General features: G+C 55.0%; 1 protein-coding gene and 1 long non-coding RNA gene across 3 annotated transcripts in view; one reads left to right on the forward strand and one right to left on the reverse strand.

Annotated features, from left to right (window-relative positions):
• The window catches only part of NTN3 (netrin 3), a 34768-nt gene extending 32846 nt beyond the window's left edge, over positions 1-1922 (reverse strand). The window contains exon 1 of the mRNA XM_009092011.4: positions 1817-1922. The gene's annotated coding sequence lies outside the window, so the exon portion shown is untranslated. The remainder of the gene's footprint in view (positions 1-1816) is intronic.
• On the forward strand, positions 1827-5107 carry LOC127060140 (uncharacterized). Of its 2 annotated transcripts, none has more exons than XR_007778786.1 (3): positions 1827-1968; positions 4152-4237; positions 4948-5107. It is a non-coding gene; the product is annotated as an uncharacterized LOC127060140 (long non-coding RNA). The 2 variants fall into 2 exon arrangements; XR_007778787.1 differs by having other exon boundaries at positions 5011-5085.
• Positions 5108-18118: the final 13011 nt, after the last annotated feature.

Genomic DNA, 18118 nt, shown 5'->3' on the forward strand with positions numbered 1-18118 from the left:
TCCCATCCAACCCAGCCTGAAGACGCCATTATTCTGGTGCTCAGAGAGTGGTGGAAATTCTCCTCAGCCTGAATGTTTAGCAGCTTGCATTTCTGGTGAGCATCTTGTGCTCAGCTGCATCCCTAAGCCAGGGATGCAGCTGAGCACAAGGCTCAGGCTGCATCCCTGGCTTAGGGATGCAGCTGAGCACAAGATGCTAATCAGAAGCTTCTCTCTTCCACAGCCTGCAGACACACATCAGCTCCTTCCCAGCCTAGCATTACACGTGCCCTCTTCTCTACCTTTCCTCCACACACAGGTAGAAGAGAACAGGGTGTTGAGACCCTTTCAGCCCCCCCTGCTCTTGGACTGCTGGATCTCCTGTCCCCTCATCAGTCCTCTCCAAACAGGTGTCAGAGTAGCACAGCAGCTCCCTCTGTTTTGTAAATGGGATATTGCAGAAAAAGAGAAAAAAAGTTGCCCTCCATCCATCCAAACACCTTGGAGGCTGGTTCCAGCACACAGCCAAAACCACATCCATCTCCATTGGTTACAGGGAACTCTAGCCTCTCCTGGCTCTGAGAGACAGGCAACAGCAAATCTGGCTGGGGAGAAAGGGTCTGTGGCATTTCCAGCCATGTAGGATGTGCATATCCATGTCTGCACTCAGTATAGTCTCAGCCTGGCTACTGGTACAACACAAATGGCATGGATGGAGGTGGGGATGGCTCAGCCTGGCTTACATCCCATACGTTCATGTGATGAGCACCCTGAGAGAGAAGTATTCATGCCCAAGTGCTGCCTAGATGAGCATCAAGCCAGCAGGACCCAGCACTGCCAGAGCAGCTTGTGCTCCTGCCCATGGAGCCTTCCTCACCCACCCTGCTTGGTGACACAGCAGACTGCCAAGCACCATTTCCCCATCACACCAGTTAGTCCTCATCCCAAGAAAGGTATTTCCACCCACCCACTCTCCAGTGGGCCAGGGAAGCAGGATGGTGTTTTGAGGAAATGAGGTTTCAGCAGCTCCAAGAGAGGAAAGCAAAAGCAAACCCACCAAACGCAGCCCAGCTTTCCTTCCCGTGAAGCTGCTCGCTCTCGCGTTCACTGGCCAGAACTCTCACCCCAGCTGTGGCTCAAAGGCCAGGTGCTCAGGGTGCTGAGGGTCTCGCCCAGTCTGTCTCCAGAACTGCAGTGGAGCAGAGCACATCTCCCGTTTCCAAAGGGAGCCGACCCACCTCGCAGGGGAGTCTCTTGGAGCAGCAGTGCTGGGAAGGGACCAGAGATGGACCCCAGCCTGGGATGGTGATGCCACCCGCCCAGGTGGGTTTGTGCCGGCGGAGCCCTCACGGGCGGAGAAGGGCCTGCGGTGGGAGCGGCGGGCAGGGTACCACGTGCTTGCCTCGTGCCCGGTCAGCCGGGGTAGGCACCGCAGGCTCCGCCTGGCAGGGCTCCCGCCGCTGTCCGCACCGCAGCTCACCGAGCGGGACCGGGGCTCCGCCGGGCTGCGACACTGCGGGGCTCCCTGCGGCGCCGAGAAACCCCGAGCCAACCCCGCGGGCCGGCGGCGGCAGCGAGGCGAGCCGGGCCGGGCCGAGGCGGCCCGGAGTGCGAAGCGGCGGCGGCGGCCGGAGCTGCCCGGGGACGGGAGCGGGGCTCGGCGGCGGGCGGCGGCCCCGCTGCGGGGAGGTCCTGTTCTCGGCGGTGAAAGGATGGAAAGGGAAATAAAGGGAGGGTGACTGCGGGGGGAGAAGGAGGAATAAAAGGCAACGAGGGAGGGAGCGCTGGGGAGGAGAGCGGGAGGCCGGAGCGCCGGGAAGTTGGGAGCGCAGCTTACCGCGGCCAGGCAGGTAGCGGGGCCGGTCTGGGCGACAGGTCCGGGAGCGGCGGCGAGAGGAGCCGGGACCGCGGCGGGTCGAACGGCGGGCAGTGGTAACTCCTTCCCGGTGCTGGCAGCAGCACGAAGAAAAGAAAAAAGTGAAGAAAAGGGTGTGTGTGGGGAAAAAGCAATGATAACAAATTTCCAGGGAATCGTGCGTGGGGGACGAAATAAGGCGAAATAGTGGAAAGCGGGAGCGCTGCTCCCGGCGGTGCGGGCGGGTCCCAGCGCCGTGCCCGCAGCCGGCCACGCTCCCGCCCGCTCTACCGTACCGCCCGCGGCTGCTTCGGCTGCGGGAGGGAGGGGGGAAGCGGCAGGGGAGGGCGAAAAAGGAGAGGAAGGGAAAAGAAAAACCACCTCTTAAAAAAAATAAAAACGAAAAGAAAAGCAAGAATTGGAGAAACTGAGCCCCGACCGCCGCCTGGATGTGGAGTAAAAAGACTCCAATAAATCCCGGGTTGAAAAGAAGGGAAAAGTCACCTCCCCGAGGAAATCAGAAGCAGATTTCGAGCCATTTAATCACATGCAGGGAGGTGTGTGCGTGTGCGCCGCCCGCCGCCGCTGCCAGCCCTGCCTCCGCCCTCCGCCCCGCCGGCAGCCCAGCGGGCAGGGCCGGAGCCCCACCGGCGGGGGGGGGGGAAACGGGGCCGCCCCACCGGCGGGCAGCCCTCCCCGCGGGGTCCCGGGTGCCGCCCCACCGGCGGGCAGCCCTCCCGCCGGTCAGCACCGCTGGGTCCCGGTGCCCGCGGTCCCACCTGCTGCCCAGCCAGCCCCGCCGCGCCCCGGGAGTTCGCTCAGCCCACAGCGAGTCCATCCCCGCGGAGTGGGGGTGGCTGCCGGCCGTAGCCCACCACGCCGAGGGCCCAGCGATGCCGCAGCCAAGGCAGCCGATTATTCTCTCTCTGCTTCCCAAAGCAAATGAGGCATTTACCAGGCGGAAGCAGCTCCTCTTATGGAGAAAGCTGGCGTCTCCGCTCCATCCCGTGGTGCAAGGGCTTTTCACGCGCTGCTGCACCAGAGTAGTCCTTGGTCTCTGATTTTTGGGTAGGGAGGGAGAGAAGCGGGGCAGTTACGTACCCAGCCCAGCTGCCTCCGGGCTGCCCCCGGAGGCTGCTCCTCTATCCCCAGACCACCTGCAAGCAGGCCATGAAAAAGGTGAAACTAATTTAATCAGTTTGCGCAAGGCGGTGGAGGAGAGCAGGAAACTCGGACCTGGATTCTCTCTCTCTCACTGGGGCCGCGTTCACAGTCCTGCGGCCCCCGCATCTGCCAGCGCGGCCTGGGGAACATACTCTTGTAACTGCCCTTGAAATGGGTGTGAGGACTGAAGTCCCGGAGGTGGGAAGAAGGGCAAGGTGCCAGCACAGTGCCCACCCGTTGTGTTCAAAGCCTCCACCCACCATCACCCTGCTCCCGGGGGACCTCCGGTTACCCACATCCTGTTGCTCTGGGGCAGCAGGTTGCAGGAGCAGCTCTCCCAGCCGGCTGGCAGATGCTCGCTGAAGGAGCAGAGCCCAGCTGGCCGCAAGCCCCAGGGGAATTGCTGTTTGCTGCTCTCTGCCTTGTTGCACTAAAGAGGTTTCCCCTCCTATTCCAGCAGCAGGAACGTGGATAAACAAGAGTGAAGTCACCAGGGCAGAGGAGACCTGGGCCATGAGCAGGGAAACCTCAAGGCTCTAAGTCCAATGCTACGGGTGTCTTGCAGCCCCCCTCTCTGTCTCATGGACACTTGTGCATTTGGAGAGCTGGGCAGTCAAGCCAGAGGCCATAAAAGCAGCTCCAATGCAGATCCTAGATGGGATGCTAGTGCAGGGCCAATAATTGCTTTGTGTGGGATCACATAAGATTGCGGGATAGAGCAAGGCCCAGCGTTGCCAGGACAGTGTGGCACCAGGGACAGGCTGGGATGATGAAGGCAATAGGGCAAAATGGGGTATGGCTAGAAGATCATGAAGTGACACGAAGCAGCCCAAGGGATAGACCTGAAGGCATTTTCTTCACCGGGAAACACAAGGACAACCATGAACAGGAGCTGTCATACTGACCCAGCCTGGCCTGGCTGCTCCAGGGTGGTTCTGAGCTGGGGGGCTGCATCACCAAAACCTCAGTGCTGCTGTTTTCACACCCATTGGACCCCCACCCTCCCGTGACTCAAACATGATGTTGGAAGTGCTGGCCACTATATGGAAAAGTTTTGGGACTGCTCTCCACAGGCATTACATCAGTGAAAGCCCAGTTGAAATGGGCAGAAGCTGTTTCCTCAATCCCTGTTTCCCCTGTTCCCTCTTTATAGGATGGAGAGCCTGAGAGAAAGATGTGAATCTGGGTTTGGCAAGTGGGAGTGCTACAGACATCAGCAGGGATGGAACATTCACTGAGGTAGGAAACAGACTGAGACCCTGTTGGTGTTCCTCAGCATGCTGACATCACCGAGTGTTTGCTGCCTTCCTGGGCAGATCTGGCCGGATGAGAGGGCAAGCACGCTGTGTTGTTTGTCACCCTGTGGTCTGCAGGAAGTTCTGCCCCTTGCAAGCTCCCATTCTGCATCTATTCCTGCTCCTTGTGCCTCATGAAAGCACAGCATCTGGTGCCAGCCAGGCCTCCAAGTCAAAAAAGGATTGCTGAAAGGACACAGAGATCCACAAGCTGTTGGAGCAAAAGCACCAGCACCAAGTCAGCTGGGGCAGATACAGAATTGTAAGATGGGTTGGAGGGACCTTAAAAGATCATCCAATCCAATTGCACAGCAGGGATATTTTTCACTAGACCAAACTGCTCATTCAAACCTATCCTTGAGCACTTGCAGGCATGGGGCAGACACAGCTTCTCTGGGCACCCTGTGCCTGGCCCTCACTACCCACACAGGGAAGAATTTCTTCCCAATATCCCATCCATCCCTGCCCTCTGCCAGTGGGAAGGCATTCCCTGTTTCCCTGTGTCCTATCACAGCAAAGGCTCTTTCCAGCTCTGTTGGAGCCGGTTTAGGAACTGGAAGGAGCTCTAAAGTCCCCCTGGAGCCATCTGGCCCCAAGGCTGATGCCCTCTTCTACCCTCTGTACCTCGCCCCCCCATCCCCCCTTCCCTTGCAGCACACGCTCAAAGCCAGCCCAGCCCTGCAGAGGACTCCCCTGGCCATTGTCTTGTGCTCACAGAGCGGCTTGGACCCAGCACCGGACAGCGGGCAGCGGGCACTGGAGAGCAGAGAGCGGGAGCGGAAAGCGGGCAGCGGGCACTGGAGAGCGGGCAGCGGGCACTGGAGAGCAGAGAGAGGGCAGCAGAGAGCGGGCAGCTGGCACTGGAGAGCGGGCAGCGAACACTCGAGCCCCGCGCCCCCGCGTCCCCAGCGCCCTCACGGTCGGTACGCGGCGCTCTTGCGCCCCCTGTCGGCCCTTTCGCGCAGCGAGGAGCCACGGCCGCGCGGGGCCCCGGTGCCCCGGTACGCGGCAACGCCGGTGCCCGGCACCCCGCGGCTGGCTCGCTTACTGATGAGCCCAGCTGTAATCCAGTGCATAGCCCCGCCGAGGAACGTGTCACAGAGGGCAGCCCCAGCCCCATCCCGGCGTGTTGGAACGGCTCCTTGAGGTGAAGGCTCATGTTTCCAGACAAGCAGGGAAGAGACCCTACCTGCTGCCTCGCAACCTCCTTCTTCAACCTACTCACTGCACTGACAGTGGAGAAGGAAGAGCTCTACTGCCAGAAGGGAGGACTCTTTCCTTTGACTGGAAAGGGTGCCAGAGGCACCTCTCCATGTGCACTAAGAGTGGAGGATCCCATTTCAGCCACTGGGTCATCCTCAGGATGATTGCATAATTCTCATGTTTCTCTTCTTTCTGTGCTAATTACTCTTCCAAGGGCACCTTATCTGCCTCCCTTTTGGGACTATCAGTCTCCTGACAGACACATCTGCCTTCCCACTCTGTGTTTAGAATTTGTCCCCACACATGGTTTCTTCTGGAGTGCAGGTCACAGCAGCTGTTGCCAGGAACTGATAGTGACCTTTTGGGGAGGTACAGATGCCCTCCTCATGGGGTGTGATTTGCCCAAGGCATCCTGCCATGCTCTGTCGCACCAGAGCTGAGCCACCGCAGCCCTTGGGAGTCTGTTCCCTCCACCTGGACTCTCCTGCTCATCAGCAGCTTTCCCACAGGCCCCAGTGCATCCATGATGCATTTGGGTCCTTCCTCTTGCTCTGCACAGCTGGGGAACACAGATGTCCTGGGCTGCCTGCCCAGCCTGGGATCCAGGTGCTGGCAGCACCCAGGGTTTGAGCACTGTGGGGATATGGGGGCAGCCCATTTGGGTCCTCCCTGGGTACCTGTAGCCCTGTTCTGGGTCACAACAGCTCTTCTCTGCCACCCAGAAAGGTCAGTAGGGGCAGTTCACCCTGGTGGAGACAAGGTTTACTTGTTGAAAGGTGTGCAGTGAGTGTGGCTTGGGGAAATGGAAGCCAGTGTGATATCACCAACAAACCCAGCATATAATTCCATATAACACATATAACCACTCTGCAGTGACATTGCCCTGCCCTGCCCCAGCTCACCTGAGCATGAACATTGCACAGGACAGTGCTGGAGCTTAAGCTTACAGCCCCAGGCCAAGGTGGGGCGGTGCAAGAGACTACAGCCTGCTAGCAAGGCTGGAGAGATGCTGAACCCGCAGAAGTGTGTGCCGAGGCCATGTTCTGGTGTCATTGCCATTCCCAGTCTTGGACTGGAAAGATGCTGCAGAGGCTGGGGACGATGTGCAACACAGGGCTCAAACACACTCCATGCCCCCAGGAAGTGGCAGTTCTGCCAGCACTCCAGGTCTAGCTCTTCTAGCACATCTTCAGCTCTACGTTTGTAATCCCCCTGTGGAGACTTTTAGCCCATGCAAAGGGATTTGCATGGTGCTGCTCATAGTGAAAACATTCCTGGATAATGCTGAAGGTGATGAGCATGTCCCAGGTCACCCTATTCAGCAAGAAGCTGGGGTTAGGAATTCATTTTGTGCCTCTTTCTCTCTCATCAGCTTCCTGAGCTGCAAGACCTAAGCCTGGCCCTTTTCCTAGACATGCTTTGGTTCATCTTTATCTAATTCCATCCCCTCATGACTGCAATGGCTGTGTGTGCAGACCGCTCAAGAATGTCACCCCCACACCTTACGCTCCTGTCTGTGCTCCCCTGCTCTGCAGTGACTGCTATGGCACCGATATATTCCTTCCCCATGGCAGGCAAAGGAACACGCGTGTCCCCAAGGGCGCGATCGCAGCAGCCGCGGGACCCTCCAGCCCCGGGGGGAGCGGCGGGAGCGCCCCCGGCCCGGCTCGGCCCGGCGGCCGCGAGGTGGAGCCGTTCCCCCGCAGCTGCGGCTGCGGATCTCGGTCTGTGCCGAGGAGAGGCTCCGGCAGCCGCGAGCGGGTGGATTGAAGCACCGGATACACGGTCCCACGGGGGCGCTGACAACGGACTGTATGTTCCCATCGGCGGGAGGATGCCGCGCTTATCCTCTTGCCATCAGGGGAAGGATGCTGTGCTTGTACAAGTGGGAGGACGCTGCGCGTGTCCTGCATGCCTTGTGCCAGGGCAGGAGTCTCGGCATACTCTCGGGGCAACGGGGGCCTCTCAAGGATGCACAGCTGCCCACCAGCGGCATCTCTGCTGAGAGGGATTATGTGGCTGCAGAGTGAGGGTTTCTCCTGGGAAACATCTCTCCTGAATTTTAAGAGCTGTTTTCCAAGGGCCCAAATGCTGTTCCACGGGCCTGAAGTCAGAAGCAAAGCTTAGCTCTAGCACAATGGGCTCTTTTAATAAACCTCATCAGCTACCTCAGCATCTTCATGTGCTGGGGACCCCGCTCCTGTCGGCTCTCGTTTCCCTGCTCTGAGCCTTGTGCAGGGATCGGAAGGAGTCGGGCGGGGCTATCTCGCACCGGAGGAATGTGAGCCCTGACGGCTGGGAAATAACATCTTGTCCGCAGCGTTGGAGGAGCAAGCGGCCACCGCAGAACGATGTGGCAATCGGAGCACAGCGTGTGCCTGGTGCTTCAGGGGTGTTCCCAGCGAGACACCAAGGGAGGAGGTCCACAAACCTGCCTGGCAGATGGAGGCTGTCCTGGATGAGCCGGGAGCAGCTTGCTGGGCTGGCTCTGGCATGGCTGGGGTTGAGGTTTGGCTTGCATCTTGTTTTCTCCAAACCAATTCAGTGTTTGGGTAGATTTTGGTTGGGATTCCAGAAAGCCTCAGCAGCTTGGGCCGTGCCTCTGCTGCTCAGTTGGGTACAGCGCAGGGGACCTTGGCTGCCCAAGGGTTGGGGGCCCCAGCCTGCTGCTGGGACCATGAGCTACAGCACAGAGATGCCAGCACAGGTCTCCAAGGCAGCAGGGCCTGTTGCTGCTCAAACTTGGCTTGAGCAGCTCCTGTGGCTCCAGAGCCTGCTCAGTTGCAAGCAGCAGCAGCAGCCACTGTGATATAAACAAATCCCTGTTTTTTGAAGTGGCCATGGGATTGAAGTGCCTGCCTCCTTGTCCTCCTTGGGAGTGCTGGTACATGAGCAGGCCTCTAGGGATGAAGGCAATTCACAGCCCCAAACTTGCCAGAGCTCCAGAAGTGTTTGGACAATGCTCTCAGCCACATGGTGGGAATGTTGGGGTGTCCTGTGCAAGGCCAGGAACTGGGCTCAATGTTTGAGGGCCACTTTCAGCCCAGGAGATTCTGTGATTCTGTGAATTACCGTGAGGCAGCAGAAGTGTGAGCATATGGTCAAAAATGCATGCAGCCACACTTCTCCAGCCCTCCAGACTGTCTGGGGAGGTCACCCCTCCCCTGCCTCTGCTGATGATCTGGGGCAGAGCTCCTAGCAAGGTAGGAGCCCAGGGGGTCCCTTGGTGTAGCCCTGTCAGACCGAGCAGGTGGCACAGGCCTTGCTGAATCAACTAAAGACTTTTGTCTGAAGCTGTCCTGAAAATGAGTCTTTCTGAAAGGTGGTATGTGGCTGGCAGCCAGATGGTTGGGGGAAGAAGGGATATTGAGAAAAAGGGCTGGGACGAAGAGCTGGGAAAGCGTGACCACAGTGAACAGTGAGAGAAGGAAGGCAGGAGAGGAGAGGTGGGAGGGAGGGAAGGGAAAGAAGCTCATAGGAAAACATGGTGTGAAGAGGGAGAGAAGAAAGATGGTTTGGGGGGTTGGGGGGGAAAGGAAACACACAGAGAGTTTTGTAACAACTTAAATTCATTCCAGACAATGTCCAAGGAGCTCTGGCAGCACGGGTTGAAACTAACCCTGCCTTTGATTTTATGAGTTCATTATATGTTGTTTGGGACAGTGATTCATGCATCTTGGCTGCTTCACATTTTCCCTTTTGTCACAAATGAAGAAGGGACCATGAGATGGATTCTTTGGATGGAAAGTATTCCCTCAATTGTTAGGTAGATGTCTCTGTGCCATGCAGAGATCCCAGGAGAGTGGTTTCCTGGGCTGCCTCAGCTCCCTGTACAGCACACAAAACCTCTGTGCCTCATGTCTTGCTCCTTATAAAAGGGAGAGTACTGGGGATGGCTGGGCAGAAGGATGCCCAGTGGTGGCCACGTATGTTCTGTACCTGCCCTTTGCTGCAAAGCCCAGATGGGCCAGAGGTTGGACAACTGTGAGAGCTCAGACCTGTGTGGGGAACATATCCAGTCACCAAGGGTGGTCCTATGGCCAGTGTCCCAGAGCCCATCTCTGCAGATGGTGAGGGAAGGTGACCCCAAGGCCACAGTCCCAGCTTGGGGACCATGCTGAGATCATACTGCAGCACTGCTCTGGATGCTCCTCACCTCCAGCCCCACCCCAAGACCACCACTGCGCTTACAGGTTGTCACTGCACAAAGGTGTGAGGCACTAGATGAACTACAGGAAAAACCATTCAGGAGCAAGTTGGTGGCTTCCAGACCATTTTGGTTGGGAATATTTACAATGCTAATAATGGGCCCTGGTTAGAAAAGTAATAAAACCTGCCCAAGAAAGTATCAAAGTTTTCATTAGAGCTTACTGAAAAACCCCAATGACTTTGTTGGGTATTGTTACTATTTTTAGCTTTCTGTGTCATTTCAGGCTTTGCAGTGAAAGAAAGAAAAAAGTCTCACAGATTTTTTAAACACATTGGTAGAGAAAATACAGGCCTCCAAAACTGGACACCAAAAGCTCCTTGCCTGGCATTTTCTGGTTTTGATTTAAAGTTTCTCTTCCAAATGAGACAAAGTTCAGCCTGAAAAGTTTTGACCAGAAAAGCATTTTTCAGTGTGGTTGGTCCTAGCCTGAGCCCTATAAATGATAGTGCTTCTACACTGGCTGTGACCAGCCTGCAGGACTTCCCATGCTGCTGTACCTTACACTGACCAGTGGGAAAGTGCCTCGAAGATCCACACTTATTGGGGCATGGAAACCTCTGCAGAGGCCTGAAGTAGCTCAAAAGGAGAGCTAAGACCTCCTTACAAGCTTGCACTAGTGCCAGATGAGCTTCATGTGGACTCCCAGGTAGAACCATCATGCAGAAACCCATCTTGAGATGTGCTGTGGTGAAGAGGACAAGAAGCACTGAAGTGGGGTGTCTGACGGCTTGGGGTCTGGCAGGGAGGGACCAACAGTCCAGCCCTGCAAACCCCAGTCTGCCCTGCTCCAGCTGGGTTCCAGAGACCCAGGTAGCCCACGCTCCCTTCTTCCCTCAGGCCTGGGCTCAGGCAATGCTACTCCTGTGGGGAGCCTCTTCTGAGAATGCAGCACACTCATTCTGCTGGAATTGCAGGCCAGCATCTTTCCCCAGCAAAAGCTTCACTTCAGGAAAATGAGGAGGTGTTTTTTTGTTTGAATGTTGTTGTTTTTAAAGAGAATTCTTAGGAAAAAACCTCACTGAGATGGATCAGTTCATGTTCGAAGTTATCCTGAGGCAAAAGGCAGAGGGTGTGGGCTGTGATACACACCCACATCTGTACAATGAGGAAGGCAACAGTGCAAAGCAAAAACAATTGCATGAAAAGCTTTCCAACAACAAAGTTTGCAAACCCACAGAGCCCAGGCTATTTCTTGTGGTTGGTGGGTAAGAGTTCCCAGATAATAGGGCCTGAAAATGGAACAATGGGGGCCGAAAGACTCAGTTGATGATTAGGAGTTATATAACAGTGGCTGGCATTTATTAATAACACTCATGTTGGGCTTCATTTTATTAGTTAGCACTTTTCAGGTTCAGAGCACTTTACAACCCCTGGCTATTCCATACTGGATGCTCAGCATGAGGTGACCTGGAGCAGTAGGAACAACCTTCATGCCTGCTTCTCTTGCAGACCTTAAAGGGGAGAAAGGAAAATGCCAAGCAATGGGCTTTCGCTGGCTATTTGGGACCTTTCTTGTACCCTACAGTCATGGCATGGTATAAGATCACAAAGGAATGTCATTTGAGAAAATAGAATTTTCTGAGATGTGTTACTGAACCTTAATGTTTACAAAGTGGTCCTTTCCATGGAGAGTGACAAAAACTGGGACTCTCACTGGGACTCAGGAATAAGTTTGGGTGTGATCCCAAATGGGACCCATCTCTGGAGGAACAGTCCCACAGCCAGCCTGCAGTGATGGCATCTGCCTTCTGGCACAGTTCTGGGAGCAGGAGTGAGACATCCCACACAGACAACCCTGATGGCTGCCTACCCCGTCCTGGGACATGCTGGTTGGAGCAGTAGGCATGGCTGCTCCTCGAGGATGCCCTTGGACCGGGCTGGGCCAGGCTGGGGGCTCTCCGTGCTGGCTCTCATGAGACCCTGACGCAGAGCTGTAGGCATCCTGCCGGCCCAGGAGATGAGCGGTCCGGTCTGAACAGGTTGTCTCCTTCTGGTCTGGCTATTTATTGCTCCTCTGACTGTTGCTCATGGTATGTGCTGACCGCTCAGCCTGCTCGTGAAAAACAAGAGAATTCCCATCCAAGCTCTGGTGCCAAGCAGGCAGCGATGCTTTTCTTCTGAGCAGGCCTGAGAACCTCTCCTCAGCCCTGGGAGGCAGATGTCTCAAAAGCGGCTCAGACCTGGGAAAGTTGTGGTCCAGGATCAGGCTTTGGCCTCAAACACCAAACAGCTCATCAGACAGTCCCCAGTCTGCTCCAGAGGCAGAGCCAGCACAGGCAGGAGAAAAACCTGCCTGTGTTCATGGAGGCAAAAGCAAAGAGCCTAGTGATCCCACAGCTTTACTCCTAATCAGGAGGCATGGGAGAGCTGCAGATTCTCACAGGACAACACTATAAGGAGAAGGAGGCAGGGTTTGCACCCACAAGGGATAGGACTTTGTGCCTTTTTCCACTGGTTCTAGAAGTGCATATGCTCCAGTAAGAAGCCCAGAGGTATGGAACTTCCAGCAGTTCCTCTTATAGGAAAGGCCAGGAGATGCTAAGCAAAGCCAAGGGCAAAGAGCCACCCCAGGGACAGGCCTATGACAAGCCCCAGGAGTTCTGGCAAAGTGCCTGCAACTGACTGGAAGCACAGGGCTGTGATGCTGAACAGATTCCCAGAGCCCACTGAGCAGTAGCCAAGCTGATGCACCCTGTAGGAAGAAATATCTTTTTTTGGTAAGATTGAAATCATTCACATCTGTTCAGATGTGCCCACCTGCATAGGAGAAATCTTGAGATAACAGATACCGTGACCCTGCTTTTTTTTCATGTGGTCTTTCAGAGATGCTGGCAGCACCAGGAGCAATTTTAGCACTTGTAAACCATCCTCCCACATGGGAAAAACTTCCCACACCATCAGCTACTGCTGTCTGGTGGAGAGCAGATTGCACTCCAAATGCCAGAAGCATTGATAGTGCAGGGACTCCACTCACTGGCAACCGACAGTCGACAGCTGAGCAGCTCTTCCTCCTCAGAAGTGTTTGGGGGCTGACCCTGCAGGCTGGTCCCTGCACATCTTCCCTACCTGCATGCCAAGTGGTGTGAAGGGCAGGGACAGCATGATGCCAGTGGCTCAGCATCCTCTACAGTGCAGCCAAGTACAGGCAGGGCTGCTAGCAGTGGTCACTGGTGTCGCAGAGGTGGGACTGGGTTGCCCTCAGGTCTTTGGCTTTGGTGGTGTCAGGGGAAACCAGAGTGTTTCCTGGGGTTCATGTCTCCTCATGGGTCTGCCTCAGGCTTGGGAAAGTCACTTCTGGGGCTTCTTCCTTCTCCTCCTGTGCACCTTCCTGCACAGCTGAGGTGAATGACAACAAGGCTGGATCAAGGGGACCCCACACAGCATGGCCACAGTCATGCTATGTGACATGGGTACTACGAGGGGAACAGTGCCCCTCAAGGCCCCAGCCCAGGGCAACTGGCCCTGATGATCACTGGTGGACTGCCCAGGGCAGCCCAGCATATGGGATCCAGCTGCCTGTGCCTGACTCCAGGTGAGGCAGGATGAGGTGAGACTGGCTGGATGAGATGAACAGCCAGGCGAGATGATGAGAGTCATTTCAGGCCTTTTAAATCAAGACTTGGATGTGCCCTTTGCTGCTGAGATTGAAATCAGGACCCTCCTAGCTTCAAAGAGGGTGAGCATAAAAGGTCAGATTTCTTAACTGTACGTCCCAGGTGAGAGCTACAGCCAGAACTGTCTAACTAGCACAGTGTTCCAGGCAGGAAAATCCTTTCATTATGTGCCCTGAAGTGCTGAACAGAAAAGGCTTAAATACAAATTAGTTTTTTACAGGGAGAAATACATACTGACCCAGGCAAGCTGATGAGGATTAAAACATTCTCCTCACACTAACTGGGAAAGGATAACATTCACCATCTGGCCTGAAAGGAACCTCTGGTTCTTTTTTGGCACCCTAATCTGAATGCACAGAGTCTATGGGTTCCAACTGGGTCAAAAGGCTCTGGTGCTGTCTGGGGGAAACCTCTAAAATCCCCATCATTACTTTTCCCCTACAATTTAATTTGTTGGGAAATTGCATAGGCAGAAAAATAATATAGTTTCAAGGTAAGTTTGATCTAAAAAAGTTTCCTGCCGATGCCAAATGCAGTTCCTGGGGCTATTTTCCTTCTGGCATTTGTCTCTGCACCCATCTTTCATGCCTTCCCACCTCCAGATGAGATGCATTTAACAGTATGGCACTGGCTTAATGACAGACGGTGCCAAAGCTGGTATCTCTGGATCTTAGTGGCAGCTACTCAATGGCTTATCTCTGTGTGTTTCTCTATCTGCTCTGCCTTGAGGTTTTACCCTGTTGGAGGCTGGGGTTTTTTTGGACTTATCCTTCTGATTATGGCTTGCACCTTGGAGATCAAATTGAAGAGCTTTTAAGAGAGAAGAAAAAGAACTTCCTGTTCTCAATCCTTGCCCTGGGCATTCCCTGGCTGTGCTCCAACAGCTCTCAGGGCACAGCAGAGCCATCCTCCCCCCTCAGAGCTCAGTGTCAGTGAAGAGGAAGGGAAGAAGCAGGGAAGCCATGATTTGAACTAGAAGTCCACAGGGTTTGTTAGCAGGAATTTGTGCTTTATTTACCAGTGCATTCCTCTATGGCCAGCATTAAGTCCTCACATCCCATGTTTCAGCAGGCTTGCCCAGAGCATGTGAACAAGAGCTCTTACTCTCCTGTGTAGGCATCCACAGTCACCTCCTGTTTGTGCTGCACAGCAGGGAGGTTTGCAAATGGTCTTTCTTAGGCCGATGGGCCACATAGTCCTTGACAGCAGTTTTTAATGAAAAATGGCATAAAAATATAAAATTTTTATGAAGAACAGGGGGAAAAAACCTAACTGAATTTTCACAATTCCTTTCCCAATTCCTGTCTCACTACAGTCAGTTGAATGTTTCTAAATTCAGCTAGGCTTCAAAAATTTCTGACCAAAAAACATAAGGATGTTTTTAGAAAAATGTTTCTCAGTTTTTCCCTTCTGGTTTGGCCATGTGTTTGACTCACTGAGAGGAGACTCCAGTTGGTTTTTCTGACTAGAACCATACTTTAAAGAGAACAGCCATTCCCTTAATTGTGGCTGATAAATCTCGTGGGCACAGATGAAGATAAATCACATTTTGAACCCAGAGTACAAATTCTCAGGGTTTAAACATTTGTGTGGTATTTGTTAAGCAATTTGAAGTCTTATTGAAGTAACTGAGCTGGACAACAGGGTTGGACCTGGCCCAGGACAACAACTGTGCCCAGACACTAGGCCTGTATGGAATATGGACAGAGGGGCCTGGATGAATCCCACTTCACTCAGAGCACTCATGGAGGATATATCCTTTCTTCTATGCAGGATATCTTTGGTTGTGTTTCTTCCACTGCTCCCTTTGGGAGGATGGAGGGATGCTCTGTCAGCCCCCGTGGGCAGCCTTTATATTCCAGGCATGCTAAAACTCCTCATGAAGAACAAATCTGCTTCAGCCCAGAGGAGAGTCATGGAGGACTTTGAACTTCTTGTGTCTGCTGTTGCAGCCTCCAGAGAAAAAGAGGCTCCTGCCACCCTAGGGGGGCCCGAACGGGACCCCAGAGTTAGTAGTGGCTGCTGTGAAGCTGGAATTCCCGGAAAGCTGCTGGGTGTCCAACGCGTGTCATCCTACCGGGGCACAAATCCCCGGCACTGCAGGCTCGGGCTGCTTCACAGGAAGCACAGCTCCCTCCCCGGCACCACCACGCTGCTTCTGCCGCAGGCGCTTGCCAGAGGCCCTTTCATGTCCCATGGCGGGATGCTTGAGGTGGTGCATCTCCCTGCCTCCTATGGAGGTGCTGCGAGCCGTGTGGCGGTACCGGTCCCTCGGGCTCCGAGCCGCGTGGCGGTACCGGTCCCTCGGGCTCCGAGCCGCGTGGCGGTACCGGTCCCTCGGGCTCCGAGCCGCGTGGCGGTACCGGTCCCTCGGGCTCCGAGCCGTGAGGCGGTACCGGTCCCTCGGGCTCCGAGCCGTGAGGCGGTACCGGTCCCTCGGGCTCCGAGCCGTGAGGCGGTACCGGTCCCTCGGGCTCCGAGCCGTGTGGCGGTACCGGTCCCTCGGGCTCCGAGCCGTGAGGCGGTACCGGTCCCTCGGGCTCCGAGCCGTGAGGCGGTACCGGTCCCTCGGGCTCCGAGCCGTGAGGCGGTACCGGTCCCTCGGGCTCCGAGCCGTGAGGCGGTACCGGTCCCTCGGGCTCCGAGCCGTGTGGCGGCGCCGGGAGCCCCCCGGACCCAGCGGGTCCAGCCTGCCCCCCCCGCACGGCCGCCAGGTGGCGCTGCCCTCCCGGGTCAGAGCGGGTCCGGGACCGGGACAGCGCTCACGGCAGGGCCGGGGCCGGGACAGCGCCCACGGCAGGGCCGGGCCGAGCTCACGCCACAACGTCACAAACACCACCACCATGTCCTTTCTTTGTATCCTTCTTTATCCAGCTTCAGGGTGACGGGTTGACCCACATGCTGCCTTTGCTGGCTCAAAGAGGTGTTCAAGAAGATTGTTGGCTGCAGTTCCCGGGTGGGAAGGGAGGAGACAAATGTAGGCTCTTTCCTAAAATATGGTTGAAGAGCAGAACACCAAGTGCAGCTCAGTCCTTAATCTCAGCTCCAGGAAGAAATACAGTCTCTGCCCCAATAAAGTAGATAAACTGAGCCAAGGCTGGAGCTTCAGTCCTTTGTTAGTACCATCTCCTGGAGAGAAAGTGTCTTTTGGCAGCAAATGTGATGGAAACAGAGTGGACAATGCCTGAGGACACAGCCAGCCTCAGAGGGAATCTGATGACTCTTGCAGAATCCTCCAAGAAGCAAATACCTGTACACAATCCAGCATCCATGACAAGGAACTTTTTTCTCTGGCACAGCTGTTCTATTTCCTACCTCAGAGCTGGCTCTCCAAAGGCTGTCCTGCCACAGCATCCCAGGATGCAGCCTTTACTTCCTTTCTCAGCCTTCCTCTGCTCTACTCTGCCTCCTGCTACCTCCTCAAAGGCTGCTCCAAAGCACTCAATGCTGAAAGAGAGGAGCTACAAGGAGCACTGGACATGCTGCTGCTCAGTGGGTAGAATCTTGGAAACTCCAGGGTCCCTGCTGGGGACCCCCAGCAGCTCTGGAAGCACAGGCTCCAAAGCCTCAGCTTCTATTAGTGTCATGCAAGACTCCCCCTGGGGAAAGGTCGAGATCTTACCTAAAATGGGGGGGGGGGGGAGTGGTCAGTGAGCTTGGCTGGCACCTTGCTCTCATTCTCCAGCATGGGGAGATCTCTGGTTTCCATTGACTGTGTTTACTGGTGACAAAGCACAGGACCAGTGCTGGCTGACCTGTCAGGTTGTCTATGAGCAACCATGTTCCATATCTGGATACCCTTCAGTCCCAGCTTTCAGATACAAGAAGGAGCCTTTCCAGTCACATGCTCTGTCATATTGCTGGGACCATGGGCTGCTCTGAGGACCCCACTTCCTTTTTAAGATATCAGTGTGATGCTGGAGAGCAGGGTCTCCTACCATATCCCAGCAGTGGTCCATGGGCCCTTGGTGGTCTGTGTCTCATTTCAGGTGTCTGGTAGGAGGCCAAGGTTCTTTGGGCAGGTCACTGAAACTCCTTGGAAGGAATGGTGGGGCCTACAAAAAGATGGGCAGAATCAGTCCACTGAAATTCACTGGTGGGCTTGGACATGGCTATGGCTGCAACAGCCACATCCCACACATCTGTTTCAGGGTTTGGGTCAGACTCATCCAGACAAAAAAAAAAAAAAAAGACTGTTTTGCTGTTGCAAACAGGCCCTGCTCATTTTTTTTTTTTATTTTTTTATTTATTTTTTTTTTTTTTTTTTTTTTTTTTTTTTTTTTGTGAATGGATTCATTCACCGTCCTCCTGAAAGGGCAATTTTAGCCAATAGCTGGTTCGCAAGTGCTGCCTCCCAGCTCCTCGTGATTTGCTCTTCGTGGCTCTGCCTCTGTGATTGGGCTCCCAGTGCCACATGACGCTGTCCCTTCTCCTTGACAGGGTGTCTGACACTTTTAGGCAGAATACCAAACAGCTAGCGCAGAAGAGCAGCCATGTCCCTGGGATGCTGCTGCTGTTAATGCTTGGTTTTAATCACTGAGGGGGAGGGGAAGCTCGTGCACGGCTTTTGCAGATGAACCAGCAGCCCTTGTGACACCCCTGGAGTGTCAGTGAGTAAAGCCTTACACTCCCTCATGGAGAGGGGTCCGGGTCCTGCTCTGCCGAGCAGCAACTGGCCACGTGGTTGGGTTTGCTATACATGGACACAGTGAAGGAGAACTGCGCGGGAGCAGAAAGGAATCCTGGGTCTTGCACAGAGAAAGCAGAACCCCCGCACTTGTACCCAGTAGCCGTGAGG

This window comes from Serinus canaria, chromosome 14 (genome assembly GCF_022539315.1).
Source record: "Serinus canaria isolate serCan28SL12 chromosome 14, serCan2020, whole genome shotgun sequence".
Taxonomy (NCBI): domain Eukaryota; kingdom Metazoa; phylum Chordata; class Aves; order Passeriformes; family Fringillidae; genus Serinus; species Serinus canaria.